This window comes from Patagioenas fasciata, chromosome 7, assembly GCF_037038585.1.
Source record: "Patagioenas fasciata isolate bPatFas1 chromosome 7, bPatFas1.hap1, whole genome shotgun sequence".
Lineage (NCBI taxonomy): Eukaryota > Metazoa > Chordata > Aves > Columbiformes > Columbidae > Patagioenas > Patagioenas fasciata.
This window is the reverse complement of record NC_092526.1, coordinates 19093401-19100007: the sequence shown is the minus strand read 5'-3', so window position 1 is coordinate 19100007 and position 6607 is coordinate 19093401.

The following is a 6607-nucleotide window of genomic DNA, read 5'->3' as shown; positions in this document are numbered from 1 at the left end:
CCACACATATGTTTTTATACACAGATGCACAAAAAAATTGGCCAAGATATCATAAAGAGGAAGACTTCATGAGCACCTTAAAAAGAACTTACATTTAAGACATTTACTTCTAAAGGTTTCTATTGCTTATTGCAGTGGATACCAGAGATGGGAACTCTCCCTTAGATGGCAGAAAATGAGGAATGAGGCACCTTCAGAACTGTTTGGTCTGATTTTTCTGGTGGCTTGGAAGGTTTTGAAGTTTTATTACTCCATGACAATTTTTTTTAATCTACTAGAAATAGATTTTTTTTTCCTGTTATTGTGATTTTTTTTTTCTGTTACTTCAACAGGAAATTATTTATTCAACCTCTTTTCATGAAGTTATTCTTAAGACTTTCCTGTTACTCTACGTAATCCTTCTTTACCTATATTTTTATATTGCTATTTATTTTAACTGAAATTCCATTTGTCATGGTGAACTTCTTACGAAGGGACAAATTTATAAAGGAAGTGCCAATAGTTCCTATGAATATAATTTGTTTTCTCTAAATGTCTGCAAAGAGAAGAAACTCCAGTGCTACAAAGTATGAGACTGAATTTAAGGACAAATAAACATCGTTGTGGTTCTACATAGGCTGTGACAGTCATCATAACAATAAAGTATATACTCCATCCTTCAAGCCCTAGCCTACATCAGGACAATGAGGAAACACTGCTCACTCAAACCTCCCCAAAGCAGTAGGTGAGACCTTACTTTCACATAAATTAGTAGAAAGCTCGGATCAACTTCAACGGGGACAGCATTATCCTCACTGCAGCCAGGGAGCTATTATACTTCTGAACCCTTTAAAAGGGCCCATCCAGCCCATTAGCCAAAGAGCAGCCTCTCTGGCATTCCCAGCCCCATGGCTGCGAAGGATGAACATCATAGGTGACTCCTGTACTGGAAGGACCAGGGCAGGATGAGGCTGGAGGAAAGGGGAAGGGAGAGCAGAGGGACAGGGAGCGTGCTTAGGAGCAACCCAGGGTCGTTTGTACTCCTTTACAGTTCAGATTGACTGCCTATATCTTGGGGACAGTAACCTTGACCTCATGCAAGTCTTAATTAATGAATTAATGTTTATGAACCTAACTATCATCTACAAATGAAAGACTTTTCAAAATGACAAAGGATTTGTATAACTCACAGAGTAAGATAAGCTTGTGTTTCTATAATACCAGCTCTAAAATTAGAGGTCAGAAGTTGATCCTGGAATAGCTTCTTTTCCTATTTACAACTAGACAGGAAAATACATTTTGGCCGATGCCTGTCTGTTTTCCGAAGGCCCATTCCCAGCCTGCTCCCACCATCATCCTTCTGCCCACGCACTCAGCATCTGCCGCAGAGCAACTCTGGATGACAGCAGTGAGACCGTGAGCAAAATCAGGCCTTATTGTCAGGCTAAAACATTTTTAGTGTTTTTAGTGGTATCAGTCTTTATCTAGCACATAGCACAAACCACAGAGTGCATCGATCACAGCAGCTTCACCTGCACAAAACAATCTATTTTCAGCCATTGTTTTATAGCACAGGACTAAGTTCCAGGTATTTTAAATTTCTTTTATTGAATAAGTCTGTGTTGCTATAATTTAGAAAACAATGCGGTTCAAGGGTGTATTATTGCATGTGAATGATAAACTGTAGTTCATGACCTGAGTCTAATGGTTACTTTATCAGTTGCAGTGGACAATTAAGTGACTGAGTAGTGCAACTGACGTTGAAGAACAGATTTTGCCTCCGAGCAGCTTTCAGGAGTTAGATTTCGCTGTATCATGTTCAGAAAGGTCAGAACTCTGGCCAGATGACCAGTATAGCAGTGCAGATGGCACTGTATGTCACCTGGCTGCTCTGGGCCTCTGCAACCTGCTGCAGAGGGCTTGGGTTCAGGGAAAGGTTATAGGCATATGCAACGGCAGCGCATTATCAGCTTGTGAGGAAAACAGCTCTCTTTTTACAACAGAGAGGAAAAATCAGTACAGCAGCTGTGTCCAAGACACAATAGGAGATCATGGCCATTTTCAGGTGCTATTTAAGCAAAGAAAAAAAGATTTAAATCTTTAATTCTCATCACCTTGCTACATATGAAGGAAGTGTTGATATAAATATCTACATAATTTATAATAATACTCCCTTGCGCGCTGACGTCACTGTCCTCCTTTTTCCTTCTTTAGGTCCATAAACTATTTAGGCTCAAATTTAAATGCTTAAGCAAGGAAACATGTTGGTAAGACAAAGAGTCTAATTAATATACATAGTTGTAGACTTGCATATGCAAAGCAGATGACTTTGTTTGCAGTGGACCAGAACTGGCTAGAGATTTAGTATGGTGCAAGTCACAGAAAACTCTTGCCCTTAAGCCTTGGTGCTCTTTTTCCTCAGAAATTACCTAATTTGCATGTATAGCTCATCTTGAGTGCAGGTTTCCAAATGAAAATGGACATGTCAACATTGGAAAAAAATGAAGGTTTCCAATAAATATGGTACAGAATAGCTTATTTCCTTCTAAAAAATGAATCCAGGTGATCCCTAACCAAATGGAGAAGTTATTCTTGGCTAGATCTGTGAAGAGCCTGAAGGAGACAAGACCATCTTTCAGAAAGTTTCTACACAATAACTTTTTATGCTATTCGTTATCTGATTCCAGATGACTAGGATTTCACAGTCTTTGGATGGAGAAAATAATATCACAATAATAATAATAATAATAATAATAATAATAATAATAATAATAATAATAATAATAATAATAATAATAATAATAATAATAATAATAACAACAACAACTAATGTTCCAGACAAAACATTTTATTCAGAGGCATGCTCTTGATGCACAATTGTGGAACCAATAGTATTTAAAAGTTGGTGGCCAGCCTGATCAACTAAAAAAAATTCTTCGGGTTGAACAAAGATGGAGAATTGTTATTACTAACAGTAAAATAAAAACCTCCAAAACACAACTCAGATTGACTTACAGTGTTAATGTGGACCTGATGTGAAAAGTTTGGGTTTTAAGGGTTGCTTTTTAACCCTCCCTAAACTTTTTAAAATAGATGTCTTTTGAAACAAACAAACAATTTGAAAGAGAAAAGATTCAATGAAGCATTCTGAAAATGTCAGTCTTCCTGTTTATGCTGAAATATATTTGTGGAACCTTCATAAAATACGTGAATAAATTTTTATTCTCCTAAACTGCATTTTTCAAAGATGAAAAGATGCTATTTACCAAAGACACTGCTTTCTCCTCTAATGAACAGTCTATTTTTGCAGAATTTTAGACTGGAGGTCAAAGGAACAATGCAAATTATTAATAAAGGATTCCATTCTGTGTTCCTCAAGTCAAACAAAAAAGGCCTACTGAAATTCTCAGGAGTTTTGCTTTATAAAAGCAAAACCAAAGACTACCAAAGCAAGCCTGAAGATTGATTATCATATACATTTATCATCTTGGGGCTGTTTTGATACTAACAATGTGCCTCCTACCAGATGCCTAGTTCTGGTCCCCTCATTCATGATGAGGACCAGCTTGCTCAAGAGTGAAATCCTGGTTTCAGCAAGATAGTTTGCTCTGTAAGATGTACTAGCAATTATGATGAGTAAGAGAAACAAGTTCTCACTGGTTTCTTTTGTATAATAGTTTGTCAATTAAAAAAAAAAAAAATCACGCTCTACATAAGTCATATTTGCTCTCAATTAAAAGCATGGAGTACGGTGACATCTATAGGAGGCTCTATGTCTCCACATTAAAGTCGGTTTTTCATCCTATCATGTATATACCTCAGACATTATTACGATATAATTTGCAAGAAATATCAGAAGGTGAATTAATCATCAACATTTTAACTTCGTTTAGGTCTCCCTGGAGAGTTAAAGAGAACTAGAATTCATTCTGTAAAATACATGCTCTAAAATGCAACTGAGAAAGCTGAAGGGAGAAGGAACAATTGCTATGGTAACCATGTAATGGAATTTAAAAAAATCATGAAAAGTAGGAAGAGAGCAAGAGCAAGAACACGGTACCAAATTTCTAATAGTAAATTAATGTTGTCATCATCACTGAAACTTCTGTGTCAAACATTGTTTAATCCAGTAAATAGAAAAGCCACAAGCAGAAAACAAAACACAGCAAATTATCGGACTTTCATGCACAGATGTCACGTTGCTCCTTCCTCTTTCTATCTGCTGTGCACAATGGTGTATGATGTCCCCTGTAGCAAACAAAGTCATTGCTGGCACAGCAAAAGCCAAAGGAGAGAGTGTCCCAAATGTCCCCCTTCCCAGAAAGAGCCTTGCTGGAAATAAAAAAGGTGATGTAACCCTCAAACCCCATGGATCAGGATATGTACCTGGGAGACCCTGGCTCACGTAACTGTAAAACTGCTCCTGCAAGCACCTGTTGAATGGCCTGGAGGGTTTTCTTAAGCTAACAGAAATCCTGCACTTGGTGATTGCCTCAAGAATACATTGTTCAATGGTCAATTAATTTACTCTATATTTCCACTTTTGTAATGGAATATGCAAACTATTCCTAGTTACTTTTTGTTTCTGATTATATCTATATGTTTATTTAACTACTTTAATTTTTTTTAAGTGGAATGGTTTTGAATGGCTCTAAATGAATCCAAAAACAGTTCTATACAAATGCTTTGTTTTGACCATGAAAATTGATTTATAAAGAAAACCATAGCTGAAAGTTTTGAAAATAAGACATACATTTCTCATATTTTCGGAATTTTTTTCCCCCCTAAACTGTAGTGAAACAAAACCTATATACCTATAACATGGTTAGGCACTGGTAAAACACACAAAAAAAACCCAAAACAAACAAACAAAAAACAACAACAACAACAAAAAACATGACACAAAAAGAAACACAAAATGCTTGGCCAAAAAATTATTTGGGTCTGAAAGTTTCATTCAGCACTCTGTCTCCAAAGCAACAACAGAACTGGTACACATCTTATTCCTCTAAGGGTAAGAACCTCCACATCTCCTAGTGTCTGGTGTCCAGCTCTCTCATTCTTTTATTAATCCACCAAAAAAGGTTGCAGTAAGGGTACTTAACGCTGGTCTTACTACGAGGACAAATATGAATAATTTTTTTCATTCTTCCTACTCAAATGAAGTCCTAGACGTATTTTCAGTAATTTTCTACATTTCTTTTCCTTTTCGGACTTCCCAAATTATTTGTCCAAGCCTCAGATTTATCCTGTATTTTGTGATCCACAAAATAACCACAAGCATCCTCTAGACCATCGTGAAATTGCATGTCTATTGTCATTTCCCTCCAAACACAATAAAAGAGATGTATCATTGTCACTTCCACCATATTGTGGCATCTCTTAAACTACTATTTCTACCTTCCTTCAGAGGTCAGTGATAGATATAATATGGGTGTGTGAGGGCAGCAGAGAAGGAGGAAGAGAATAAATATAATTACTTTTCAAAATGGAAAACAAACAAACCAACCAACAAACCAGTTCAGACATCTACAAGTCAAAAACTGATGTGAAAGACTGAGCCTTAATAGGGGATTAGAAGAACATTTCCTTTTGATGAAAGGACTCACCCCTTCACTGGACTAGCAGATTTCATAAAATGAAATTTTTAGTAGGCCTTGTTCTCATTTAATACTAATTAATAAAGTAGTAAAAACTGGAATCCTGTCTCTAGGAAGTTCTTCATTTCTTTAAAATTACTTAATTTGTTCTTGGAATTAAAAAATTCCTACATTTTCCATCTTAACAAAAATCCATTCCAGTTCATTTGATTTTTATTTTTTTTTTAATAAATTAAAAAAAAAAATTAAAAAAAAAAAAATCAAACCCAGCTCTTTAGGCTTCTAAGTTGCCTGGGTTGCCAGGTCTAAAGAAAAAGCCACTATGAGAATCAGTGAACTCCCAAATGGCTACAGGGTTGCAGAGCCTGGATGGTTCCTGCTTACTTTCCAAAGGTTTGAAACTAAGCTGACATAAATTTATTATTTGATCAAGTCAGTGTGCTCTAATTGAAAAATGTTCTGCAATACACCCTGACAAGCCAAGGAAACTCTGTCTTGCTGAAATTAGTGTAATGTGGGTTCTCAGCTGGTTGAAACAGCTTCAATCAAAACATTATCATCACTGCAATCTATCCTGTCTCTACCAACGCATGGTATCCTTACAAATAACACTCAGAAAATAATCACTGAAGGAAACACCAACAGGAGGGGTTGTGAGTACTTTGGTGGATGTGACTAGAATTAAAAGTCATCTTGATAAATTGAAGAAATAATTTGAAATCCATAAGATTATTCCATAAAGAATGATGCAAAATGCTACACTGAAGAAAAATAAATGGCAGGACTACAGCAAACCACAAACTGGATAGAAGCCAAGAAAGAAAATAAAATTTGTGGAAAGATTAGCCAGACTGCCAGAGCAAGACAGAGGAGGTGATTATTCAAATCTATTCAGCACAGGGAGGTCACAGCTGGAATCCTCTGCCCAGTTTTGGACACTGCACTTGAAGGAAAACACAGAGACAGTACAGAGAATCCACAAGAAATCAATACAAATATGTTGTTTAGAAAAACAGGTGAAAGAATCA